The following is a 14160-nucleotide window of genomic DNA, read 5'->3' on the forward strand; positions in this document are numbered from 1 at the left end:
AATGATGTTGATTTCAGAAAAAACCAACACAATCTCACGGCAATTCGTAACTTTTTGATTTAGTGGCTAATTCGTACGATCTAATTCGTACATTTTCGTACGATTTGCTCATCCCCCAATGACAGTTGGGTTTAGGGGCGGGGGTTAGGTGCCACGCCTCCTTTTTAAAATCGTACAATTTCGTACGACTGAACTCGTACGAATTCGCCACTAAACTGACAAAACGTAAAATACTTACGTTTTCTCGTGAGCTCAGGCTGGAAAAACATATGGGGCGGCACCGTGGTTAACACTGTCCCCTCACAGCAAGAAGGTCACTGGGTCGAGTCCCGGCTGGGTCAGTTGTCATTTCTGTGTGGAGTTTGCATGTTCTCGCTGTGTTGGCGTGGGTTTCCTCCGGGTGCTCCGGTTTTCCCGACACATGCGCTATAGGGGAATTGACTAAGCTAAATTGGCCGTAGTGTGTGAGTAAATGAGTGTGAATGGGTGTTTCCCAGTACCGGGTTGCGGCTGGAAGGGCATCAGCTGCGTAAAACGTATGCTGGTATAGTTGGCAGTTCCTTCTGCTGTGGCAAGCCCTGATAAATAAAAGGACTAAGCCGAAGGAAAATGTACAGCTGTGAAACAGTACAGTTGTGCTAGAAAGTTTACACCCCTCTTGAATGTGAATAATTTGCACAAAATAAGAGTGATCATATGAAATGCATGTTTTTTGGTTTTTATTTAGTGGTTATTAGTGCTTTATTTAATAATTATTCGCTCTCCTGTGCAATATTTATTTTCAAATGTTTCCCAAATGATGTTGAACAGATTCAGGAATTGTTCACAGTATTTCCTCTAATATTTTTAGAGGAAATATTGTCTTATTTGCTTTATTTCAGCTAGAATAAAAGCAGTTTTTAATTGTTTTAAAGCCATTTTAAGGTCAATATTACTAGCCCCCTTAAGAAATAATAGTTTTTTATTGTCTGCAGAACAAACCACTATTATACAATGACTTGCCTAATTTCCCTAACTTTACCCTAATTAACCTAGTTAAACAGTACTACAATAAATTAGTGTAACTATTTCAGTGTTTTTCAACCCTACAATAGTAAAGTGTATTATACTGTACCCCTGCTGAAAAATCCAGCTTAAACCAGCCTAGGCTGGTTGGCTGGTTTTAGCTGGTTGACCAGGCTGGTTTTAGAGGGGTTTTGGCCATTTCCAGGCTGGTTTCCAGTCTTTTCCAGCCTGGCCTTAGCTGGTCAGGCTGGAAAATGACCAGCTACATCCAGCTAAAACCAGCTTGATCATCCTGGTTTAAGCTGGACATAGCTGGGCTCCCAGCCTGGCTAGGCTGGTCAAGCTGGATTTAGCTGGTCATTTTCCAGCCTGACCAGCTAAGACCAGGCTGGAAATGACTGGAAACCAGCCTGGAAATGGCCAAACCCCCTCTAAAACCAGCCTGGTCAACCAGCTAAAACCAGCCAACCAGCCTAGGCGGGTTTAAGCTGTATTTTAAAGTATCTATAACTCTTTGTTAATGAAACCGTAGTATTAACAATAGTCAACTGTTCATATGCATTACAAGCATATATGTATTATATATGCATATTTATACAACAGTTCTGTCTGGTTCTCGAATCTGATGGGCTGATAGCCGTGAGATATTTCGCAATATCAGCACTCATACAGCCTCTTCACCCTTGTGCCCACATAGACTGACAGCAGATCAATAAACGCACTACAGTTTGACAAATATTGCAGCTGTTGGACAACATAATATACATTTAAGGCTTTTTTAGTCAAGAATGTAGTTGTTTAGATTGCAACTATGCAGTTTATTTATAAGGACAGTGCCTATTTTAAAATATTTATCATTTCGGAGATTTAGCATGTTGGCAGCCATCAGCCTCATAATTTCCCTCAAGCATTCACTAGCACTAGTGGTTTCCATGATACTGGTTTATTTGATGGCTTTTCCCCCCAAATCCACCGTGAAATTAAACAATGAATACAAAACAAATGAACTTAATACAAATCAAAACATACGTAAACAAACAAACTTTAGGAACTTCCAACACAAAATACTAATATAAAGCAAAATACCTTGTTGGCTGCATGCTATTAAAGAAATTGTCTTGAATGCTCCTTAAATCTCTTGTTGAAGTCCTTTGCCGTCAATGCATGAGTACAATGCATGAGATGAGTACATGCAAACAATTGGTGTTTGCCGATCGCTTGCTAACAGGAAGTGAAAACCTCACGGGCAGTCAGCCATTTCATACAACCAGAGAGATTTCAAAATAAAAGACCCAAACCAAATCACAGAAATAAATTCACAAATAATACATGTAACTTATTTTCTCAACAACAAAAAATAATCTTAGAAAAACAAACAACTTATATACATAATATGCAAAGTAACAGCAGTTACAAGCCTGTCATACTGAGCAGAACAAAGACGGTTGACGTCCCACTACAAGATAATAAGCCCTTAGAGGAGAAAAACGCAGCGTAAAACTAAAAAACTACAGCTGAACAAATCATTATAAAACAGGTAAGTGCCAGTCTAAGTTGATCTCTCTCTTTTGTATGTTGAAGTGCTGTATTTATACCATAGTAATCTGCTAGTGATTTTTTTAAGTTATTGTGATCTCCCGAATGCAACAGAGAAATACTGGGAAATCTCTGTAGACTGGTGGCATTTCATGTCTTAAAATGTGAGCAAAATCACCTGTTTTGTCATCACTTTAGACATTATTATTATTATTATTATTATTATTATTTCAGGGTTTTTACCTTTAATGTATAGGACAGTAGAGATTATTGACAGGAAAGCATGGAGAGCAGAGAGAGGGGAAAGATCAGCATAGGACAGTGAGGCGGGAATCAAACTCAGGTCGCCGCGAGCACCAGAGTGCATGTGTCGACGCACTACACCACTGGCGCCGACCACTTTAGACATTATGACAGAGAATCATTCCAATACTATCTCTAAAGTGACGTTGCTGTAGTAGCAACAGTTCTGACATCAGCTGCAGATGTGAATGAACGGCGAAAGAAAGTAGTTCCTCATACAAAAGGGTTTTTAGACTCTTTGTGTTTGATTCTCTTTTTTATATACATGATTGTGTCGTCACACTGTTGTATAAACACAATATCACACTCTTAGCCAATACACCAATGCACGTCTCCCACCAGTGCCGATATACAGCCACATCACACTGTACTCATGTAATATTGCTCATATATATGTTAGTCATCTATATCACTATAGTAGTCATGTTATCCTATACTATATGATTATTGTAGTTCTAGTTTATAGGTCTAACTATGATTAGTTATGTCTAGGTGATTCTAAACTATAGAATTGCCACCACAGATCATTATTGATCAAAGGCACTATATGGTCTTAGTATAAGCAAAGAGAAGCACAGAGTCAGTGTACTGTAAGTTCTTTGCAGTAAGTTACTATAGTATTTTTAAATGTGTGGAATAATAAAAGTACTATAGTAAGTTAAAGGTGTAAACTACAATGTTTTTCAAAGTGTATTGTTGGTTGTTGGTGCCAGACGGGCTGGTCTGAGTATTTCAGAAACTGCTGATCTACTGGGATTTTCACGCACAACCATCTCTAGGGTTTACAGAGAATGGTCTGAAAAAGAGGAAATATCCAGTGAGTGGCAGTTCTGTGGGCGCAAATGCCTTGTTGATGCCAGAGGTCAGAGGAGAATGGCCAGACTGGTTCCTGCTGATAGAAAGGCAACAGCAACTCAAATAAGCACTCGTTACAACCGAGGTCTGCAGAAGAGCATCTCTGAACACACAACACGTCCAACCTTGAGGCGGATGGGCTACAGCAGCAGAAGACCACACCAGGTGCCACTCCTGTCAGCTAAGAACAGGAAACTGAGGCTACAATTCACACAGGCTCACCAAAACTGGACAATAGAAGATTGGAGAAACGTTGCCTGGTCTGATGAGTCTCCATTTCTGCTGCCACATTCGGATGCTCGGCTCAGAATTTGACATCAACTACATGAAAGCATGGATCCATCCTGCCTTGTATCAACGGTTCAGGCTGGTGGTTGTGGTGTAAGGATGTGGGGGAGATTTTCTTGGCACACTTTGGGTCCATTAGTACCAATTGAGCATGGTGTCAACGCCACAGCCTACCTGAGTATTGCTGCTGACCATGTCCATCCATGACCCATTCCAGCAGGATAACGCACCATGTCATAAAGCGCCAATCATCTCAGACTGGTTTCTTAAACATGACCATGAGTTCACTGTACTTAAATGGCCTCCACAGTCACCAGAGCTCAATCCAATAGAGCACCTTTGGGATGAGGTGGAACGGGAGATTGGCATCATGGATGTGCAGCCGACAAATCTGCAGCAACTGTGTGATGCTATCATGTCAATATGGAGCAAAATCTCTGAGGAATATTTCCAGTACCTTGTTGAATCTATGACACGAAGGATTAAAGCAGATTTAAAGGCAAATGGGGTCCAACCCGGTACTAGTAAGGTGTACCTAATAAAGTGGCCGGTGAGTTGTGTGTGTGTGTATATATATATATATGTAATTTATCCATATCACTGTAGTTGTTGTGTTACGATAGCAACTATTGAATTGCAACAACACATCATTATTGTTGAAAAGCACTATATAGTGTATTTACTCAATGCACTTTAAGTTTAATGGTATAGTGTTTTTAACAATATTTTTTTAAACAGCTTGCTCATTATTGCATTACAATCAAATTCGGAAGTTTTAGATTATACTTAAAGTTAAGATTAGTTACTAATAACTAAATAAAGCAAAATAGATAAGCCAAAGAGAAGCACAGCGAGTCAGTTTAAGCTCTTTGCAGTAAGTTACTATAGTATATTTTCATGTCTGGTCCTCAGGTGAAATATTAAACCCAGTCCTGGACTGAGTTTAGATGCTCGTATTTCTCAGAAAGGCTGTTTTTAAAGGCGGCTCGTCAGTCTGCAGCGGTTGACTGCGCTCCAGGGCACAAACCCGAGAGCTGAAGCGGACAAAGGAGACGCTGAGCGGGAGACAAAAGCGCCGCGCCGCCGCTTGGAGCTCCGGATGGGGGCAGGTCATGGGAAACACACCGCCGAGCAGCTGGATCGCTTTACGGCATCATTAGCATCTCGCTCGCACACAGAAAATGACCAGTGAATTGGCTTTGAGATTCCGCATTAGCCACGCATTTCTGTCCCGCTCTGAGTGTGTGTGTTTGTTTGCTCTGCATGCTAATCACACCATCGACTATGCTGTTGGGTTTAAATGGACTGAATGGATCATTTTAGGGCAATGGTTTAAATGGTGGGTTTAAATGGACTAAAATGTAAGGCAATGGTTTAAATATTGGGTTTGAATGAACTAAAATTTAATGCAATGGTTTGAATGGTGGGTTTAATTGACTGAATAGATTATTTAAGGCAATGGTTTACATGCTTGCTTTAAATGAACTAACATTTAAGTCAATGGTTTAAATGGGCAAAAAATTAGGGCAATGGTTTAAATGTAGGGTTTAAATGGACTAAAATGTAAGACAATGGTTTAAATGTTGGGTTTAAATGGACTAAAATGTAAGACAATGGTTTAAATATTGGGTTTAAATGGACTAAAATGTAAGACAATGGTTTAAATATTGGGTTTAAATGGACTAAAATGTTAGGCAATGGTTTAAATATTGGGTTTAAATGGACTTAAATGTAAACAATGGTTTAAATATTGGGTTTAAATCGACTAAAATGTAAGCCAATAATTTAAATATTGGGTTTAAATGGACTAAAATGTAAGGGAATGGTTTAAATATTGGGTTTAAATGGGCTAAAATGTAAACAATGGTTTAAATATTGGGTTTAAATGGACTAAAATGTAAGGCAATGGTTTAAATATTGGGTTTAAATAGGCTAAAATGTAAGGTAATGGTTTAAATATTGGGTTTAAATGGACTAAAATGTAAACAATGGTTTAAATATTGGGTTTAAATGGACTAAAATGTAAGGCAATGGTTTAAATATTGGGTTTAAATGGACTCAAATGTAAGGCAATGGTTTAAATGTTGGGTTTAAGTGGACTCAAATGTAAGACAATGGTTTAAATATTGGGTTTAAATAGACTAAAATGTAAGACAATGGTTTAAATATTGGGTTTAAATGGACTAAAATGAAGGCAATGGTTTAAATGTTGGGTTTAAATGGACTCAAATGTAAGGCAATGGTTTAAATATTGGGTTTAAATGGACTCAAATGTAAGGCAATGGTTTAAATATTGGGTTTAAATGGACTAAAATGTAAGGCAATGGTTTAAATGTTGGGTTTAAATGCGCAAAAATTTAAGGCAATGGTTTAAATCACAGGTGTCAAGTCCAGTTCTTGGAGGGCCGCAGCTCTGCATAGTTTAGCTTTAACCCTAATTAAACACACCTGATCAACCTAATTGAGTGTTTCAGGCTTGTTTGAAACCTCCAGGTGAAGCTGCGGTCACACTGGACTTTTCTCCCAATAGACTTCAATTCATACGCATGCGAATGCGTCAGATCGGAAACGCAAGGTCATGCGTCAAGTTTTGCTGTTCACTGCGGTGCAAAGTTCAAGCTTAGTGAACTCTGACCTGCGAAATCGCATCACATGATTGCATGAGACCAATCGAGGATCAAAACAGGACCTCTCTGGACAGAAATTTAAAACATGGAGAAATCGCTTGCTTTTTAAAATGTCTAATCATCTTGTTTAATCCCGCCCCTTTTCACAGAACCGTACAACAGAATTTCTCAAGCTCAAACTCTAGTGTGAGCACAGCTTAAGTGTGTTGAAGCACGGTTGAAACTAAACTGTGCAGAGTTGTGACACCTCTAGGAACTGGATTTGACACCTGTGGTTTAAATGGACTGAATATGATTTAAGGCAATGGTTTAAGTGTTGGGTTTAAATAGACTGAAGAAGAGTTAACAGAGATAGTTCACTCGAAAATGTACATTTACTTACCATTCACACTCCTTCAAACACTCTGCTGAACGCAAACAATGATATTTTGAAAAATGTTTTAAAAAACTGTAACCATTGATTTCCATAGTTACAGAAAGTAACCATGCAACTTCCTGTAACCACGTCAATGGTTCCAACATTCTCGAAATATCATATTTCAACCAAACAGGTTGTGAGAAGTGAAGGGGGAGTAAATAATGACTGGATTTTTAAATTTGGGTGAAGACCTCTTTAATTCACACAGACTTTACCTTCCACAGTCAACAAAAATAAATTACAAATGTAAGGAGCTGACCACGACGACCGGGTTCGAGTCCGGGGAAGAGCCGCTCCAGAAATCAGGTAAGACTAAAACAGAATCCATGGAATAAAGTGAAGAGGTTCATAACAGGGTGAGAGTGTGGCAAAATCCGAAAACATGGTAAAAATAAAAAAATCTGACGAGGGCTTTTCTTTTTCCGGACGGCTTTTGTAAATCGTTGGTTGGGTTTAGGGCGGGCGGGTCAATCGGTTTGGTTCAGGGAAGGAGGAGGGTGGGTCAGCCGGCCGATTGGCCAGTCGCCCAGTCAATCATTCAGCCAGTCGGACAGACAGACGTTCGTTTGACAGCGGCCTCTGGTGGGTTCACGTGAGAACAGCTCGGGCGCGAACAGCACTCGCGGGAGACTTCCGAGAAGCCAAAAAGGCGCACACAGCGGCCTCTCGCAGATTCGCGAAAACCAAAAACTGCAAAAATACGTACCTCCCAGGACGTATTTCGCGTTCTCCAGAAACATTCTTGGGACTACGTTCTCAGAATGAGCCTGGGTTGGATTTTTCACCATAGATGACCTTAAAAAAAAAAAAACGCAAAAAAAAAAAACACGCAAAATTTCGCTATCTATAATCCATAATAATAACTCCTGTACTATTCTGTCACTCGGTGACACTGGAATACCCTGTCAGAAAAGTCTAGGTGGTTGGAAATGAGCTTTTTACAGTGTCTGCTATAATGTTAGTGTTGTTTTCGTGTGTTTACATCGATAAATATGGCTATAGTGTAAATGGACAGTACAGCTAAGACAGGGGCATAGCAACCGGGGGAGGGGGTCGATGTGGGGGGGGGGGGGGGGGGGGACGTCGGGGATACGTCAACTTACTTTTAGAGACAGACCATTTAGAAACAGGTGATTAATAATTAAATGAACGTATGATCTCATATAGCTGCACCCCCCCCCCCCCCCCCACTTTTAAAATGTCCGCTACGCCCCCTGAGCTAGGATCTTATCGCCACATTATCTGGTTATGATAACATGATATCGTTGCTTTCAGTGACTTCCTGAAGAGAAATACCAAAAAATAGCACAACTGGAATAACTACAGCAGTCGCCATCGTCTGATCTCATATGAAGAGATGACGTGTGCAGGTGCTGTAGTGCTGTCCCATTTCTTAGGGGTAAATTTTGAAGCCCTTCCCCTTCACACTCTGTATCAAGGGCCAAGGGGAAGGGGAATGAGTAGAGGTACAAAGATAGAATTGGACCATAGTCTCTCATCAAATCTTCTGACCAATCAAATGCTGGTATAGTATCTTTAAACCTCAAATCTACACAAAGCAAAACATGCTTAATATTTAAACATTTTACAAAGCAGCTAAAAAACTCTTTCATTAATGACTCGTCACTCTTTTGTACATCACATCTGCTAAATGCATGAGCGTAAACAGTTCTTCTGTCATAATGCCGTCATTTTGCATACTATTTAACTCTTATTGTGCTCAAGAACTTAATTTTGAGCCAGGGTGATGCACTTGATTCCTAATCTGAAATTTGCATCCTCAAAGCAGCTGACGGACCGGTTTAGACAACTAGCAAACGAGAAACAAGCCCACCATGACTAGCTGTAGTCTTTGACGAGCGCGCTGTCGTCTCTTTGACTTAATTAGATGTGTTTTTTGCCCTCGCTTATCAAAAAGCTTGGTGTAATTTCCATTTCAGCACAGCTAGCACATTTGCATGTATTCCCCAGACGACAGGAAGTCTTTGTAGGAGAAGTGAAGTTGAAAGTTGGATGTCTTCACCTCGCAAGGCCAGCGGTGGGAGACCTTGACCTCTGAACGGACGGCCGGCCGGGACATCTGGTGCCTGGCCACGCTTATTTATTTATTTACCTCACAACAAAAGACAGGTGGTCACACTTGAAAAGGAGCAAAGAAACCTCACACACACACACACACACACATGCAGATAAAACAGGAAAATCAGCATTGCTCTGTCAGAGACGAGACCTTTGTGTCTTAGATAATTAACTTCAAAGCATTTGATCCTCAATATCACCTCTGAGGTCATACAGTGATGGTATGCAATGTTAAAACTACGATACTCCCATAAATACCTTTATATTTAATTCTCATTTTTGCAAAATACACGGTCACAGTCACAGAATGAGGACAAGGAAGGTTATCTCTTTTCATCAATTTATTCAAACACACAGTGGATTAAACAACAGGAGAAGCAGGCATAGTGATAGTCTTGATAGTCTCACAGTGTAAACAAGGACCTTCATACAAGCATAGAGTATAGAGTCACTTCTCTTAATGATAGCTTGTGCATCCACAGGTTTAGGAGAAACGTCCTTAGGAGAATGGAAACATCCATGGAAGAAGGCGAGTCAGGGACATGGTAAGGTGAACCATCTGACATTGATTCCAGCCCCTGAATGACTGGAATAGAGGAGGCTTTATAGGGGACTTTGATTAAGGGAACGGGTGCAGGTGATTGGCGAGGGAGAGCGATGATTGGGAGAGTAGAAACGAGCCGTGGGTGTGACATATACACTGTAAAACCCAACAGTCAACTTTATCAAATGAAATGAGTGTAGTTAACTCAAAATTGACAAAGATATGTCTACTCGTTTGAAGAGTTTTGAACTCAATGTTGAAGGCAATGAGTTAATGAAATACCTCATTTACCTTAACTTAATTGGAGCAAGTTCACAGTACTCATATAGCAGGGCTCGGAATTGTGACCGTTTTGGATATGCACCCGAAATTTAATCTGTGCAAACTCAAAATATATTTGGGAGAATTTGATATAAAATTGTTGTCGTGCGACCAGTTTTCACAGCAAAATGTTCACCACGTGCGCTGAATTAGGAGGCATTCACGCATTAAGTATCTTTGCACCTAAAAACCCCAAACACAGCGCTCAGGAATGGTTTAAAACAGTGGACATGTCAACTTGCTGCTGTAAACAGCCCGCAATGCTTGTCCCGCCTTCAAGCTCGTCATATTGACCCACTGCACTAGAACAGAACGCAAACGGATTGGTTAATATCAGCTGTCAATCACTCAGTTCCGATGACAGAGAGTTACGGTTGCGAAAATGTAAAGGTCTGTATACGAGAGAATGAAAACAACACTGACAGATTTAGTTTTAGAAACCATCTAAAGTTACAAATTATGGCACATCTGATTAGTGATCATGTAACCGTGTTTGCCACATCTACACATTTTAAGCACGTGATGTTCTAACATTATTTAATCCTTCATTTATTCATCACGATGCTGTCAGTTGTGCGACTGGCACCACGTTCACCATTGCTAAAGAGCATGCATTCACTGAGATGGAACTAATATTGCAGCTCATGAAAAGACTGATCCTGCTATTAAGATGACGTATGCAAATGATAAGTTATAATATCATCTGTGCAATATCAGACAGCACCAGTGAGAACAGCAATTATTATTGTTTATTCAGTTCATCTCATTCACGTCAAGCAGTGCGTGCCGGGCCGGTGATTGCATGCAGATTTTTGTTAATTTGTAGTTGTGATTAGAGTGTTAATATATAATAGAATCTGTTAGTGTAAAACGATGCTCATAATTTTTGGTGGTTGCGACTAAACTTTGTCTGGTGCGCCTAAATGTTTGAAGTTAGGAGCACAGGTGCTACCAAGAAAAATGTTAATTTCGAGCCCTGTATAGATCAGTTTTTAAACTCAAATAGTTTGCAGCAATCGGTTTCTTCAAACGGTTTGAGTTCTTTTCATTTATTGGGGATTTACTGTGCTCAAATTGCTGTTTACTCAAATGGATTAAGTGCAGTACTCATTAGGATTAGTTTTTGAACTTAAATGGTTTGTTGCAATTGGTTCCTCAAATGGTTTGAGTTACCTTAACTGATTGGGTTTTACAGTGTATATATAAATTTAAACAACCCAATAATACCCTAGCAACCAGCCAATACAACTAAAAAAATCTTAATATTAAAATCTAGAAAGGCTCAAAACATCCTCGCAACTACCTAGAACAGCTATAACACTGTTCAATGACTCTGTCACTATTATAGCCAAGCAACACATTAGAGCACCTTAATAACCACTCAAGCCTTCGCAAAACATTTTCCACTAAGCAAACTCAGAACATCTTATCCACCTAGCAACACATTGGTAATCACTCAAAAAATCCATCTAGCTACACCTTAGTGACCCCTCAGAACACAATCACCTAACAGATGAGTGATATAATGATATAATCCACTAATGACGCCTTAGTAACCACTCAGAACAGTATCATATAGCAGCAACCTTAGCAACCACTCAGATCATCATAACCCCCTAGTGACTCATTAATGACCATTTACAATACCATAATCCTGTGGTAACCCCTTAGCATTTACTCAAAATAACACCCTAGCAACACCTTAGTTACCACTCAGAACAATCAATCACATTTTAATGCTTTGACAATCATTCAGAACAACATATCTACCTAGTGTCGTTACTTAGAACAATATAACTACCCCTAGTAACACCTTAGTAATGTCTTAGAACACCATAATCCCATGGTAACACCTTAGCAACCACACAGAACATCATTACCACCTAGTGAAACTTTAGTAACCACTTAGAACACCATAATCCTATGGTAACACCTTAGGAACCATTCATTACATCATAACCACCTAGCAACCACTTCCTAACTGTTTAAAACACCAAAATCTCATGGTGACACCTAAGCAACCACTCAGAACAATAATCCACCCTAGTGTCACCTTAGTAATGTCTTCGAACACCATAATCCCATGGTGACACCTTAGCAACCACTCAGAATCACATAGCCACCTAGTGCCACCAGTCAGAACAATAAACCACCCTAGTGTCACCTTAATATCTCAGAACACCATGATCCCATGGTAACTCCGTAACAATCACCCAGAACAACATAAGTACCTAGTGAAACTTTAGTAACCACGTAGAACACCATAATTACATGGCAACACCTTAGGAACCACTCAGAACATCATAACCACCTAGCAACCCCTTACTAACCACTCAGAACAACATAAGCCCCTAGTGACACATTAGTTATCTCTTAGAACACCATAACCCCATGGTAACACTTTAGCAACCACTCAGAACAACATAACCCTCAAGTGACACCTTAATAACCACTCAGAACACCATAATCCCATGGCAACACCTTAGTAATTACTTGGAACAACCCCCTATCAACACATTACTTACCACTCAGAACACCATAATCACATGGTGATACCTTAGCAACCACTTAGAACAACATAGCCACCTAGTCTCACCACTCAGAACAATATAACCCACCCTAGTGACACTTTAGTAACCACTTAGAACACCGTAATCTTATGGTAACACCTTAGCAACCAATCAGAACATCATAACCACCTAATGTCGCCACTCAGAACATAACCGCCTAGAGTGACACCTTAATAACCACTTAGAACACCATAATCCCATAGTAACACCTTAGCAATTATTTGGAACAACCTCCTAGCAACACCTTAGTCACCACTCAACATACACACCACCACAACAAAACAACATACACACCTAGTGTCATCACTCAGAACAACACAACTGCCCCTAGTGACATCTTAATAACGTCTTAGAACACCATAACCCCATGGCAACACCTTAGCAACCACTCAGAACATCATAACCACCTAGCAACCGCTTAGTGACCACTCAGAACACCAAAAATCCCATGGTAAGACATTAGCAATTACCCAGAACATAGCCACCTAGTGAACGATATAATCCCCTAGCGACACCTTAGTAACCACTTAGAACACAATCATCTAACAGCACCTTAACAACCACTCAGAACAACAAAACCCCATAGTGACACATTAATAACCACTTAGAACACCAGAATCCCATGGTAACACCTTAGCAATTATCTGGAACAACCTCCTAGCAACACCTTAGTCACCACTCAGAACACCATAATCACAAGCCTTTCCAATAACCCAGAACAACATACACACCTAGTGTCACCACTCAGAACAACACAACCCCCCTAGTGACTCCTTATTAACGTCTTAGAACACCATAACCCCATGGCAACACCTTAGCAACCACTCAGAACATCATAACCACCTAGCAACCCCTTAGTGACCACTCAGAACACCATAAATCCCATGGTAAGACATTAGCAATTACCCAGAACATAGCCACCTAGTGAATGATATAATCCCCTAGCGACACCTTAGTAACCACTTAGAACACAATCATCTAACAGCACCTTAACAACCACTCAGAACAACAAAACCCCATAGTGACACATTAATAACCACTTAGAACACTATAATCCCATGGTAACCCCTTAGCAACTACTCATAACCTCATAGCAACTAATCTTCATGCGGTAAAAACAGATTATTTATTTCTTGAGGAGATGTTGAGAAGCCTGGTGAAGTTGGCTGTGAGGTGCAGGACATTGGTCCCGTGTGTGTGTGTGATCTGCTGGAGGAGCAGCACACACACAGCTGTCACTCCTTCACGACACACACATGTATTTATAGCAGTGGCATCAGTGTGTGTGTGTCTGTGCACAGCTGCTCTGGACAAATGGAGGCTGAATCAGAGCCTCACGCCTAGACTCGAGTCCAGCCAGGAGTCAGCGGGGCCCGTCAGGCCTTCAGGGCCCCTGGCACGCGGACCACAGAAACAGGAGCCGCCACGGAAGAGTCACGCTTATGACCTTTTACAGTAAAACACCCGGCATGAAAGTCTGGACAGCTGCAGAGGAGCCAGACAAAAGATCACCAGCATCTGATGGCTTTCATCAACAGCAGCTACACTAAAGTCCACATGAAATCAAAACTAACCACACTGATTTTGTAAGTTGCTGGTGAACAATTCATATGT

The sequence above is a fragment of the Danio aesculapii genome, chromosome 17 (genome assembly GCF_903798145.1).
Source record: "Danio aesculapii chromosome 17, fDanAes4.1, whole genome shotgun sequence".
In the NCBI taxonomy this organism is placed as follows: domain Eukaryota; kingdom Metazoa; phylum Chordata; class Actinopteri; order Cypriniformes; family Danionidae; genus Danio; species Danio aesculapii.